A 14,498-nucleotide genomic window follows, 5' to 3' on the forward strand; every position below is an offset into this window, starting at 1 on the left:
GTCATGATCTCATGGCTCAGTGAGTTCAAGCCCCTCGTCGGGCTCTATGATGACAGCTCAGAGCTGGAGCCTGCTTTGGATTCTGTGTCTCCCTCTCTCTCTGCCCTTCCCCCATTCACACTCTGTCTCTCTCAAAATATGAACGTTAAAAATAATAATAATAATAATAATAAATTTTTAAAAGAATATTTCATAATATGAGAAAACATGTTATATTTAGTAAAATAAACAGCTTAGAAAATAATATAGCTTAATTAAAATTTTTCAGTGTTGCCGGAGGCCATGGCCGCCGCGCCGGAGCCCGGCGAGCCCGCCAAGGGGAAGACCTTTAAGCTCCTAGGAATTTTGGATGTCAAGAACATCCCCTGTGCACGAGATTCAGTATTATATGGTTCATTAGGATCTGTTGTGGCTGGCCTTGGACATTTTTTGTTAACTAGTAGGATTAGAAGATCATGTGATGTTGGAGTAGGAGGATTTATCTTGGTGACATTAGGATGCTGGTTCCACTGTAGGTATAATTATGCAAAGCTAAGAATCCAGGAAAGAATGGCCAGAGAAGGAATTAAAAATAAGATTTTATATGAAAGTACCCACCTTGATCCTCAAAGAAAACCAGCCAATGGCAACGGCGGCAGTGGGGTGACCTCGAGCACAGAAAACCCAGCTACAACTCACTGAGGTCCACGCTAGTACACCTTGTACGTGCCGTGACTTTCAATCAAGTAAATAAAGCGTGTATTAAAAAAAAAAATAAATAAATAAATAAATAAATAAATAAATAAATAAAATTTTTCAATGTTTATTTTTGAGAGAGAGAAAGAGAGAGGCAGAGCGTGAGAACTGCGAGATCATGACTTGAGCCCAAGTTGGATGCTTAACTGACTGAACCACCAGGCGCCCCAATAGTTTAAAGAGCATCGAAAAGACAAACTATCATTAATATGCCAAATGATCTCTAGACAGTGGGATTATGGGAGATCTGAATGTCCTTTATTTCCCAGATTTTCAACAATGGATATAAATATATCAACTGTAAGAAAAGTTATTAAAAGTCATGTTATAAAATTCAGTATTTTCAGGTTGTGAAGCAATGGTTAATTTTAATCTTATTTGATGGCTTTCTATATTTTCAAATACTCAGTGAAAATAAAAATGAGCTTAAACTGTATCAGTTACTGCAATACAAAATAGTAAGATCAGGGGAACACTAATAATAACGTACCTCATGATCGTTTGACACGCATTGTGTTATCCAGTGTTTTCGTGTATAGCTTCTCACTCGACCTCAAAGGAAGTCTGAACAGGTGAAAACAACCGTGTGGCTCTGAAAAGATGCTGCCTCCCCGTGCCGGTTGCCCAGCCAGCATGTCCTACAGGACATGTCCAAATCTGCAGCGAAGGCCGGTGCATGCTGCTTCTAAGCCTTCTACATAAGTAAACAAAATTGTACGGAATGCTTCAGTTTTCTGTAAGCTGGGTTTTTTTTAACCTGTTAAAGATCGAAATAGATACAACATAAAATTTACCATTTTCACCATTTTTTAAAGTGTACATTTCAGTGGCATTAAGTGCATTCACACTGTTATGCAGCTGTCGCCTCCATCCACCCCCAGGACATTTTCGTCCACAGCCAAGGGATCGTAAAGGGTTCTGAATGGATAGTCACATAACACATTTTACTCCTGTCCTAATGGTCAGGTAAAGAAACCGAGATCTTCTAGCTGTCCTTGCCTTGCCTTTCCCATTTTCTTCTCAACACCTGCAGTCTGGCTTCTGCCCACAGCTGCCCTGGAACTGGTCCCATCACAGGGCTGTCAGCATGTCCTGGTGGCAGAATGTCCTGGGCTGCTTACTTCTGGTCTGCAGGATTGGAAAATCTGTTTTCTAATCCCTCCTGGAAATTTTCTCCTTCTGAAATTTCTTTAACACCCTCTCTCCTAGGTTTCCTCTTACCTCTTGGATCTTTCTTCTGACTTCTCGTCCTGGCTCAGGAACTCACCTCCACTCCCAGAACCACCTGTCTGGTTTCCCTGCCTCTAGGCCTGCCCTGCCAACCAGTATGATATTTCTTAGAGGGAAATCGGATCCTGCCTCAAGTCTACAAATGTGACGTGAGTTGACAGGATAAAACCCAAGCTCCTTACTTAGATATAGAATGCTCCTTCTAACCTGGCTGTCCATGACCTCAAACACTGTCCTCAGTAGCACCCCTTTAAAGTCTGCAGCATAGAACCATTTGTAGTTCCACTGTTGGAGAACTAGGCTGCTTATACATCGTCAGCATACGTGTAGTCCCTCTACTCTAGAATGTAAGTTATGATTGCTTGTGTGGCTGTCTCCCACCACAGGGCAATCTCCTGGAGGGCAGGGATCTTGCTTGCCCTCTTATATCTCAGTGTTTAGTATGATACCTTATAGTTGGACAAAAAGTTAATAAATGTAAGCAGCTCTAGAAAATAGATTGATGTCTTGATGGAGATCTCAAAATCATTAAAGGGTACAGCTAGGACTGAAAGCCAGGTCTTCAAAAGTCCCGCCCTTCCACTATAAATATTCTTAGTACTGAGCGACCTGGTCCAGGGACAAGATGCCGAGAGGAAATGGATGCAGTTCCTGCACGGTCCTAGGAAAATAAGAAAACAGAGTAAGTGCTGCAACCCTAGACTAGGGTAGAAAGACTTACTACCAGAAATCATTTTATAGACAGCCCAAATTGAGGAGTTTTATTATAGCTGGTATTATAAAGCCACACCACAACAGTGAAGAAGACCAGCATCTGGTGGGAGCCCCTCTCCCACCTCCTGCTGTATGTTCTGGAACAAGAGCCAGCACTGTGCTTCAGCAGAGGATGTCACTCTGTCCTCCCCCAGACTAGGGGGTCTGCTTGTCCCCGATCACAGCCTACAAGAGCTTGTGGCTGCATATGGGCTCACACAAGACAGAAAGGCAGAGTGCTATAGCTGAAAGAGATCTTAGCTACATCGGGGTCCTCAAGTCTTCTTTTCTAGATCGGCCACTAACTGGCTGCATGACCTCATAATGCCCAGGAGCCTTCTTCATGTGTACACCAAAGGGATATTTAGAGATCTTTCAACTCTGACATTCAGAAAGAGGAAAATATTGGCAGTTAAAGATTGTTCAGTACTTTTAAGGTTGAACTGATTCACATTTTCCAAACTATGAAAGGAATGGCTGAATCCTCTTAGGGTGCGGGTAGTCACAGACTTATCTCCACTCGCCCATGACTACGACCCGAGTCTTGATTACTGTTGCTTATGTAAATGCCCAATTTATTTGAGGTGCTTCTTGGGAAGAAAGGACTTTCACTGCACTCTTGGTTTTAACTATTTTCACATGTTATGAGTTGGGATAAATGACATAATTGATTCATCTGTGTGATATAGAACCTGCTCAGAGTTCTTTGAAAGATGGCTGTACTGAATGAGAGATCTGGCCAGCGCCACTGCTGAGAGGGAAAGGAGAGAGAAAAACAGAGAGAGACAGATTACCTCTTACAAACCCAGATGGTTTCCTTAGTGGTTGTGAGCGGTTTCCACAAAACCCACCTATCATTTAGTCAAGACTGTTAATTAGGGGGCACAGATTTGGACTGCTGTCTGTACCCCCCAAACTGGTTATTAACCAGGAGGCTGAGCTCGTGGCTGCAGCAAACACTGGAAATTCACCAAGTGCTGCCCCAGGGGAGATGGTCCACCTCCATGTCCTAGACGGCCATGGGGTTCAGGCATTTCATTCTCCACAGTCCTACATGTATCTTACGTTACTTAATATTCACAACCACAAAAGGGGTAGAAAATACAAGATTTAATCGCCAGATTAGGAAACTGAGGGTCAGAGAGAAAAAAGAACTCACCCAACATTACACAACTGGGGATTCAAAACCATTCCTGACCCTAAGACCATACTCTGCCTCTCTGATAGCCTGATCCACCTGCTTCCTTTCCCTGCCTGCTAGGTTTTCTGCATTTCACCATCTACCAAACGAATACAGCCACTTACATCCCTCCTTCTGTCTCCCCAATCTCATGATTCTCTCTGACTCCGATTGTTTCATGGGTTACTTATCACCTGGTAAGTTTCCTGAGGCCAAGGAGCATGGCTCCTACTTCGTTTTTCATCCCAAATTACTAGATAGCAAGCTGGGCACATTTGATGGTCAATGGGGCAACACAGAACCCACACATGACATGTTCAAAGACCACAGATTTTTGACTCATGGAATGACCCGTCCCTTTGTGTCCTCAACTTTTTTCTCTCCCACAATCTTGTTTGTGTTTCACAGACCCTCCTGCAGCTCTTCGGATGTCAACCAAAATGTCATTCCACCAGAGTCTTCCCTGACCACTGGATTTCAAGTTTTACCCTGGTTATTCCCTTTCATGGTCTCCCTCTGTCTCTCTCTCTCTCTCTCTCTCTCTGTCTTTAATTTCTCTATAAATGTATTGTTCTTTGTTTATGTTATAGAACCCAAAGTTCTAAGCCACATCTTTGAATTATTCTGTCCCATGTACATGTGAGATGTGAGATATACATGTTAATAAACTTGGGTTTGGGGAGTTTTATTTGTTTTTGCCTTGTTAATCTTGCTTTTATTATACAATGTCATCTGAAATCTATGATGAGTAGAAGAAAATTCTTTCCCTACTGTGTGTCCCGATTGTTTTTTTTTTTCATTTGTGTATTTACTTGATAAGCTCCTGGTTGTCCCGAATGGCCTCTGCTGTAACAACAGCCTCCCTTTCTAGTGTTGATAGGTTTCAACCGTAGAGTGCTGGGGTCCACTGCAGTATTGCTAATAAGTACAAAAAAAACTTTGAATTTTCTGCTTGGAAAAAAAAAATCTCCCAAGAAATGTGTTTAGGCCTATTAAGTGTCACTGTCTGTTGACATGCTAAAAGTCTCTTCCTTGAAACCAGTTGTCACAGATCAGGATGCCAGCCCCATTGCTTCACTCACCTGTGACCATGACCTGCATCTAGATTACTGCATTGGACATAGATTTGCTTTGCTATTTTTTCAAGGCATCTCAACATAATAAATTATGTTTTTATTCAAGTATAATTAACACAGTGCTATATTAGTTCAGGTGTACAATATAATGATTCAACAATTCCATAGAGTTCTTAGTGCTCATCAAGATAAATGTACTCTTAATTCCCTTTATCTATTTTACTCGTAACTCCTCCTACCTCCTCTCTGGCAATCACAAGTTTGTTCTGCATATTTAAGAGTCCGGTTTTTGTCGTTTCTCTTTTTTTGTTTGTTTGTTTTGTCTCTTTAAATTCCACATGAGTGAAATTATATGGTATTTGTCTTTCTCTTACTGATTTATTTCACTTAGCATTAGAATTAGACTCCTAGAGGATTCTCGGTCCATCCATGTTGTTGCAAATGGCAAGATTTTATTCTCTTCTATGGCCGAGTAGTATTCCATTGTATGTATTACACCACTTCTTTATCCATTCATGTACCGATGGACACTTGGATTGCTTCCCCATCTTGACTATTGTAAATAACACTGCAATAAATATAGGGGGGCATATACCTTTTCTAATTAATGTTTTCATTTTCTTTGGGTAAATAACCAGTAGTGGATCGTATGGTAATTCTATTTTTAATTTTTTGAGGAGATTCTAGACTGTTTTCCACAGGGGCTACACCAATTTGCATTCCCACCAACAGTGCATGAGGGTTCCTTTTTCTCACATCCTCACCAACAACACTTGTTATTCCTTATATTTTTTATTCTAGCCATTCTGACTAGAGAAAAAAAGTGATTTTCATTGTGGTTTTAATTTGCATTTCCCTAATGATTAATGATGTTGAGCATCTTTTCATGTGTCTGTTGGCCATCTTTATGTCTTCTTGGGAAAAATGTCTCCTATTCACATCCTCTCCCCATTTTTTAATCAGATTGCTTAGTTGTTGTTGTTGTTGTTGTTGTTGGCTTTTTTGGTGTGGAGTTGTATAAATTCTTTGGAGATTTTGAATATTAACCTCTTACCAGATATATCATTTGCAAATATCTTCTCTCAGTAGGGTGCACTTTTGTTGGTGGTTTCCTTCACTATGCAGAAGTTTTCATTTTGGTGCAGTGTCTATAGTTTAATTTTGCTTTACTTTCCCTTGCCAAAGGAGACATACCTAGAAAAATGTTTCTACAGCTGATGTCCAAGAAATTACTGCCTATGTTTTCTTCTAGGAACTTTATATTTCCAGGTCTCACATTAGGTCTTTAATCCATTTTGAGTTTATTTTTGTGTATGGTGTCAGAAAGTGGTCTACATTCATTCTTCTGTATGTAGCTATCCAGTTTTCCGAACACCGTTTGCTGAAGAGACTGTCTTTTCTTCATTGCGTAGTCTTGCCTCTTTATCATAGATTAATTGACTATATAATTGTGGATTTATTTCTGAGTTCTCAGTTCTGTTGATCTATGTGTCTATTTTTGTGCCGGTACCATACTGTTTGGATTACGACACATTTGTAGTATATCTTATAGTCTGGGATTGTCATACCTCCAGCTTCATTCTTTTCCACAATTGCTTTGGCTGTTCAGTCTTTTGTGGTTCCATGCAGATTTTAGTATCATTCATTTTAGTTTTGTGGTGTATGTGCTCAGTATTTTTTAACATTTTAAAAAAATGTTTATTTATTTAAGTAATCTCTACACCCAATGTGGGGCTTGAACTCACAACCCAGAGAATCAAGAGTCACATGCTCTTCTGACTGAGCCAACCAGATGCCCTTATACTATTGGTATTCTGATAGAGATTGCATTAAATCTGTAGATTGCTTTGGGTAATATGGACTTTTAAACAATGTTAATTATTCTAATCCATGAGCCTGGAATATCTTTCCATTTATTTGTGTTGTCTTCAATTTTTTTAAATCAGTGTTTTAAAGTTTTTGGAATATAGGCCTTTCACCTCCTTGGTTAAGTTTATTCCTAGGTATTTTATTATTCTTGGTACAATTGTAAATGGGACTTTTTTTTTTAATTTCTCTATCTGCAACTTTATTAATAGTGTATATAGAAATGCAACAGGTTTCTGTACATTAATTTTATATCCTGTAATTTTGCTGAATTTATTTATCAATTCTAGTAGTTTCTTGGTGGAGTCTTTAGGGTTTTCTGTGTATAGTAGCATGTCATCAGCAAATAGTGAAAGTTTTGCTTCCTATCCAATTTGGATGCCTTTTATTTCTTTTTCTTGTCTGATTGCAGTGGCTAGGACTTCCAGTATTATGATGAATAAATGGTGAGAGTGGATGTCTTTGTCTTGTTCCTAATCTTAGAAGAAAAGCTCTCAGTTTTTCATCATTGAATATCATGTTAGCTGTGGATTTTTCATATATGGCCTTTATTATGTTGAGGTGTGGTCTCTCTGAAACTACTTTGTTGAGAGTTTTTTCATAAGTGGATGTCGTACTTTGTCAAATGCTTTTTCTACATCTATTTATATAAATCATATTGTTTTTATCCTTTCTCTTGTTAATGTGGTTGATTGACTTGTGAATATTGAACCACTATTGCATCCCTAGAATAAATCCTACTTGGTTGTGGTGAATGAGTTTTTCAATGTATTGCTGAATTTGGCTTGTTGTTGAGGGTTTTTTATCTATGTTCATCAGAGATACTGGCTTGTAGTTCTTTTTTCATAGTCTCTTTATCTGGCTTTGTTGTCAGAGTAATGCTCATAGAATGAATTTGGAAGCTTTTCTTCATCTTCTATGTTTTTGGAATAGTTTGAGAAGAATAGGTATTAACTCTTCCTTAAATGTTTGGTAGAATTCGCCTGTGAAGGCATCTGGTCCTGGACTTTGGCTTGTTGAGAGTTTTTTGATTACTGATTTGATTAATCTACTACACCTGTGATATTTTTTTCTTTTCCTAATTTTCTTACTCCTGATTATGACCTTTTCTTTCCACACAAAGAATTCCCTTTAACATTTCTTGTATGGCTGGTATAGTGGTCATAAACTCCTTTAACTTTCATTTGTCTGGGAAACTCTTTATTTCTCCTTCTATTCTAAATGATAGCCTTACTAGGTATTCTTGGTTGCAGGTTTCTTTCCTTTCAGCACTTTGAATATATCATGCCACTCCCTTCTAGACTCAAAGTTTCTGCTGAAAAAGCCACTAATAGCCTTATGGGATTTTCCTTGTACATAACTGTTTTCTTTTCTCTTGATACTTTAAAAATTCTCTCTTTATCACTACTGTTTATCTTGGTGTGGATCCCCTTGTGTTGATTTTGTTGGGGGCTCTCTGTACCTCCTGGATCTGAATATCCATTTCCTTGCTCAGATGTGGGAATTTTTCAGCATTATTTCTTCAAATAAATTTCTTGCCCCCTTTTCTCTCTCTTCTCCTGGGATCCCTATAATACAAACATTATTATGCATGATTCTGAGTTCTCTTAACCTCATTTTTTATTATTCTTTTTTCTTTTTGCTGTTCATGGTTGCTTTCCATTACTGTCTTCCAGCTCACTGATGCATTCTTCCACCTCCTCTAATCTGTTTGATTCCCTCTAATGTATTTAATTTCATCTCTGAAATTTTCATCTCTGATTGATTCTTTTTTATATTTTCTTTCTCTTTGATTCACTGGGATCGTCCACTCCACTCAAGTCCAGTGATTACCTTTTTTGTTTTTTCCCAGTGACTATTTTTATGACCATTACTTTGAATTCTTTATCAGGCATGTTGCCTATCTTTGTTTCTTTAGCTCTTTTGCTATGGTTTTGTCCTGTTCTTTCATGTGGGACACATTCCTTGGTCTCCTCATTTTTTCTAACTTTCTGTATTTGCTTCTATGTGTTAGGAAAATCAGCTGTGTCTCCTGATCTTGAAAGCAGTGGCCTTATGAAGAAGAGGTCCTGGGGTGCCCTGTAGCACAATGTCCCCTGTTCACCAGAACCACGTGCTTCAGGGGTGTCTCCTGTGTGGGTTGAGTGCACCCTGCTGTTGTGACTGAGCCACATTTGCCTTCAGGCTAGTCGCCTGCCATGGCCCACTTTGCCTTTCTTAGGCACACTGGGCAAGGTTTGGAGCCTGTGCTGTTAAGGGGCCAGCTTGGGGCTGTTGTGGGCTTGTAGTCGGGTGATGTCAGCAGTCTGACCAGAGGCCTGCCCCTAACCTGTCTGCTGGGGCTGCAGTCATAGTGTTGTGTGAGGTCATCTTCCCCTGTCCCCAGGGCAGCTGTCGCTTTGGAGTGGCACTGAACCCCACCGGAGCTGTTTTCAGGATGTGTTGTAGCAGAAGTCACTTCGGGGGGACACCTGCTGAGTGAGGTGAGTTGGATAGAGCAGACACAGAGGAGAACACTGGGGCAGGGCTGTGGTGTTGGCAAGATGGGTGGCGGGTGTTCACACTGGTTTCTGGAAGTGTCAGTCTATCCACACGGGGGTTGGATGGGGGAGAAATGACCTCCGCCAGCTCTTTTGTTCTTGGAGAAGTCTCCAAAAGGTCCCTTTCCTTCCAGCACACATTCTGAGATTAGTATAAATCAGTGTTCACATATACCACAAGTGCTTTTCAAACTGTGCTTCTAATGCTGGATCGTGATAGAGCTGTTTGTTATGCTTTTTCTTTAAGAGCAGGGACTCAGTTTCCTATCACTCTCCAGCTCTTCTAGAGCTAAGCCCCCTGACTTTTAAAGTACCCTCAGTTAAGCCCCACTGATTGTAAAATCTTGCAAAGCTAAGCCCCACCAGTTTTCAAAGCCAGATGTTATGGGGACTTGTCTTCCCAGAGCAGGTCCCCTGTGTCTGGGATGCTGGGTGTGGGGTCGGCTCCTCATCTTTCTCCATGCTTGGGGCGTCCCTCCTGTTTGTGGTTAGTCCTTTCAGAAGTTTGCCTCCTGACCATGTTTCTGCCCCTCCTACCCTTCTCACCTCCTCTCTGCGAGTAACCGTAGAAAGTCTGTTCTGTCAGGATTCAGGTCATTTCCTGAGTTTGTTGCACTGATGTGCGTGTTTTCCAGATGTGTCTGTGGGTTGAGGTGACCTTGGGATCCTCCTGCATTCCACCATCTTCTCCCCTGCTCAGTGCATCTCTTTTCTTCTTTGTGGAACTTACCACCACATGTAATGATATGCTCACTTGAGTCTCTGCCTGTTTTTCCCCCTAGAACATAAACCCCCAAAGGTCAGGGACCGTGTACATTTTGTTTGCCAGAGACTCAAAATGTAGTTGTTGAATGAATGATGATGGTATCTTTCATTATCTTCTTTCTCTAAGGACCAACTAGGTATGTGGTGAGGAGGGGCCCAAATTAGAAATCGGAGAATCAGGCCCCCAGTTTAGGCTCAGTTACCCCCGTGTTGAGTGATCAGTGCACACACTCTCTCTTGGGCTCAGCTTTTTACCTGCAAAGCAAGGATAATGGTTCCAGTCACACACGTTCTGAGGCTACTGGGTGAAGAAGGTGGGATAATTTTAGATTTACCTCACTGCTAGTTAAAGCCTGATCTTTTATTATCACTTTTTAAAAATTTTTAAATGTTTATTTATTTTTAAGAAAGAGAGAGAGATACAGAGAGACAGAGCACAAGCAGGGGAGGGGCAGAGAGAGAGAGGGAGACACAGAATCAGAAGCAGGCTCCAGGCTCTGAACTGTCAGTGCAGAGCCCGACACAGGGCTCGAACCCATGAGCTGTGAGATCATGACCTGGACCCAAGTTGGACATTTCACCGACTAAGCCACCCCAGTTAAAGCCTGATCTAAAAGTGACAAATTATAGATGCCTTGGTGGGATGCGGAGGGAGGCAGGGGGGGTGCAGAGCTCACATCTAACTTTTTTTTATTTATTTTTTTTTTAATTTTTTTTTTTTAACGTTTTTATTTTTGAGACAGAGAGAGACAAAGCATGAACGGGGGAGGGTCAGAGAGAGGGAGACACAGAATCCGAAACAGGCTCCAGGCTCTGAGCTGTCAGCACAGAGCCCGACGTGGGGCTTGAACTCACGGACCGCGAGATCATGACCTGAGCCGAAGTCAGCCGCTTAACCGACTGAGCCACCCAGGCGCCCCACATCTAACTTTTTTTAACCTAATTTTTGTGAATAGGCCATCCAGATATATGGTTCAGAAAATATCAAAACCTACAAAAAGGCATACAGTGACAATCCTCCAGGCCTCTGTTACCATGGGCTCAATCCCACCCTCAGCTAACCATTGCTATTTGTTTCTTTTATAGCATTCCAGAGTTTCTTTATCCATATACAAGCAAACATGGAAATATTTCGCCCACAGGATTATGTCTTATACCTGCAAGTTTTCTAACTATCTTGCTCTCTGCCCAGTACTGAGTAAATCTTCCATAGATATCTGTTGATGAAAGTGATTAACAGGTATTATAACAAAAAAAATTGGGCAAGAAGGAATATGACTTTGCAGTGTACTTTAAGGAGGGCAGTCAATGTACGTGCTGAATATGGACTATTAAAATGAACAGCCTGCCTGCACCATTCCTGCTCTCTTCCAAGACCATTGCCTACATCTGAGCCTTTGTTTGGTTTTGCTTTTTGTTTTTTATTTTTTTTAACGTTTATTTACTTTTGAGAGACATAGAGGATGAGTGGGGGAGGGGCAGAGAGAGAGAGGAAGATAGAGAATCCAAAGCAGGCTCCAGGCTCTGAGCTGTCAGCACAGAGCCCAACGTGGGGCTCAAACTCACGAGCCGTTAGATCATGACCTGAGCTGAAGTTGGACGCCCAACCGACTGGGCCACCCAGGCACCCCTTGCTTTTTGTTTTTTAATGGATGTCAGAAGTTTATTGGGAAATCGTAATTCATTGATTGTTACAAGGATAAAATTAGTTACCTCATGAAAAGGTCTTAGTCTTACAACAGTGTCTGGCACAAAGACAGAACCCAATGAGCACTAGAAATTGATATCACGTGCATTCTTACCTCCTAGTCACAATTCACCTCGGATGCCCTGTTATTCCTGTCCCCCCCGAGATTCATACGTGGAAGTCCTAACCCCCTGTACCTTAGAATGTAACTGTATTGGGAGGTTGGATCTTTAAAAGGGAATTAAGGTAAAATGAGCTCATGTGGGATGGTCGTAATCCAGTATGACTCGTGTCCTTATAAGAAAAGAATAGGACACAGACAACTCAGAGGAAGACCATGTGAGGACACAGTGACGAGTGGCCATCTGCCAGCCGAGAAGAGAGGCCTCAGAAAGAAACTAACCCTGTGGACACCTTGCTCGTGGACTTCCTTCCAGCCTCCAGAAAAGTGAGGGAACGAACTTCTATGGTTGAAGCCACCCACCCTGTGGGACTTTGTTTCAGGGGGTCAAACGTATCCAACTAGAGAAGTTCCTTGTCTTGTGTTTTAGAGCCAGCCGCCACGCCACCCTGAGGCACAAGGCTCCGCCAGCCACCTGTGAAGGAGTTTCTGCCCAGAAGGGGGAGGGAGGAGTATGTGTCCCCACTGTGCCTGGGGACAGAAGCCATCTTCCCGGCCAACTCTTAGAAGGTGCGTGTGCACAGCAGCAGCCACAGCCCTGCTGTGGGGAGAAGCTGACCTGCGATGAGGGGACCTCCGGGGGCCTGCCCAGGCTTCACCCCAACACCCTGAAGGCCAACCCCACCTCTGCCCCCCTAAGCTCTGTTCATTGGAGGTGGTTTGGGATGTTCGCAACTTAGAGCGTCCTGACTAATGCCGTCTCTGCAGAATGATCCTAACTCAGCAGCTCCTGGTCAATGCTGCTGGCCAGGCTCCTCTCTCACTGCTGCCCCCTCTCTAGTGCAGGGGACGCTCCATGGGCTGGACAGACGGGGGTCTGCTTTCACCTCTGAGCCCCCAGATGGTTTTCCAACCAAAACCGCCACCCTCAGCTCTGCAAGTGCCTGCTGACACCCCCCAAGCCACCCCGGCTGGGGAGTCCACCCAAGTTCCCCACCCGCAGGCTGAACCTCCCGCCTCTGAGCTTCCCCGGCTACGTGGTGTTTGTGAGCATCTCTGCCTTGGGCTCCTCAAGACCAAGGCCTGTGTAGTAAATACCTCTGTATTCTCAGAACCTGCCTCAGTGCCTGATGCCTGTATTGCAGGTGACCAGCTGGGCGGGCCTGCTGGGGACCGGCTCGTCCGTGGTGCTTTGGCCGTTAGCTCCTGGGAGCCCACCAGTGCTCACAGAGATGCAGCCTACAGGCCAGTTTTGAGTCTCCTACAACTTGCTGTTGCAGAGTCATGCGGGATCCAGACTGAGGCCGAGCCCGAAAAGCAGCTCATAGTTAAAATGCCATTGCCAAGTGGTCACTTGAGCAGCTCTTACTGAAGCGTGACAGATTGGGCTGCCCCCTGGCCCGGGGGCTCGCTGCCCTTGCTGCGCTGACCAGAGTCCAGCACGTGGCTACATATTAAAGGAAGTAGGCCAGGTGGGGCAAGTTACAGTTTATAAAGTCAGCTGCCCTGGTGCTGGGGTGGTGGGGGGTGGTGTGTGTGTGTGTGTTGAGGGGGGGTGATCATCACTGTGCTTTTGGGCAGAACTGTACAGCATTTCAGAGCTAAATGCGAGACTTCCCGGGCCGGCTCTGCCCTCAGTGAGCTGTGTGACTTCAGGGACTCTCCTACCCTCTCTGAGCCTTTCATCACCCAGAGAGAACAGTATGTTAAATTAACGGGAATATGCTTAGGAATGCATGAAATACTATGCCTGAAAATGTTTTCTTTTAACACCTTAGAGATGATCGTTGTTGGTTTGTTTGCCTGTTTGCTTCTCCTCAAACATTTTTAATTCCCATGCTCAGCCCTCCTCCCCCCGCCTTCTCAGGTTCCAGCCTCCTCTGGTGATCCCAGGCCTGCTTCCCATTCCCCCTAACAGCCCACACGACCTGTGAGACCGGACCCCTCTTCTGTTCCATCCGCCAAACCTTGTTCTGTGCACTCCTCGTTCTTACATGTCCCCTGAGCCTTCCCTCATGCTGCACTTCCTTCTCTTTCCCTCTTGACCTTGTGATTCTCAGCCCTGGAGCTGAGGGGTCATACGTCTCCTACGTGACTGCTCGCTTCAGGGCACATGTGGCTGAGTCACTGCCATCACAGTGGGAATGAGGTCGGAGGGGACCGACAGAGCGGAATACACCTCTCACCACTGACGGTCCCCCATCACCACCCTGGAACTTTCAACAGCAGCACCGTTCACTGCTCCCAACTGGCGGAATCTTCTAGATACAGGGCTAAGAGCTCATATGCATATTTTATTTCACTTTTTCACAGTAGCCCTGTGGGTTGATCACCTAGTTTGGACAGAAGAGCCATGGTTATCAGCAAGGCTATGTTTATTAAAGTTTATTTATTTATTTTGACAGAGACAGAGAGAGCATGAGCTGGGGAGAGGGGCAGAGAGAGAAAGAGAGAGAAAATCCCAAGCAGGCTCTGTGCTGTCCGCGTTCACTCACAAACCGTGAGATCGTGACCTGAACTGAAATCAAGAGTCAGACGCTTAACC

The 14,498-nt window shown here is 43.3% G+C and overlaps 1 pseudogene; it reads left to right on the forward strand.

Moving 5' to 3' along the window:
• The first annotated feature begins 279 nt into the window (after positions 1-279).
• LOC131492574 (cytochrome c oxidase assembly protein COX20, mitochondrial-like) lies at positions 280-608 on the forward strand (annotated as a pseudogene).
• Positions 609-14,498: the final 13,890 nt, after the last annotated feature.

Source organism: Neofelis nebulosa, chromosome 13, assembly GCF_028018385.1.
Source record: "Neofelis nebulosa isolate mNeoNeb1 chromosome 13, mNeoNeb1.pri, whole genome shotgun sequence".
In the NCBI taxonomy this organism is placed as follows: Eukaryota; Metazoa; Chordata; class Mammalia; order Carnivora; family Felidae; genus Neofelis; species Neofelis nebulosa.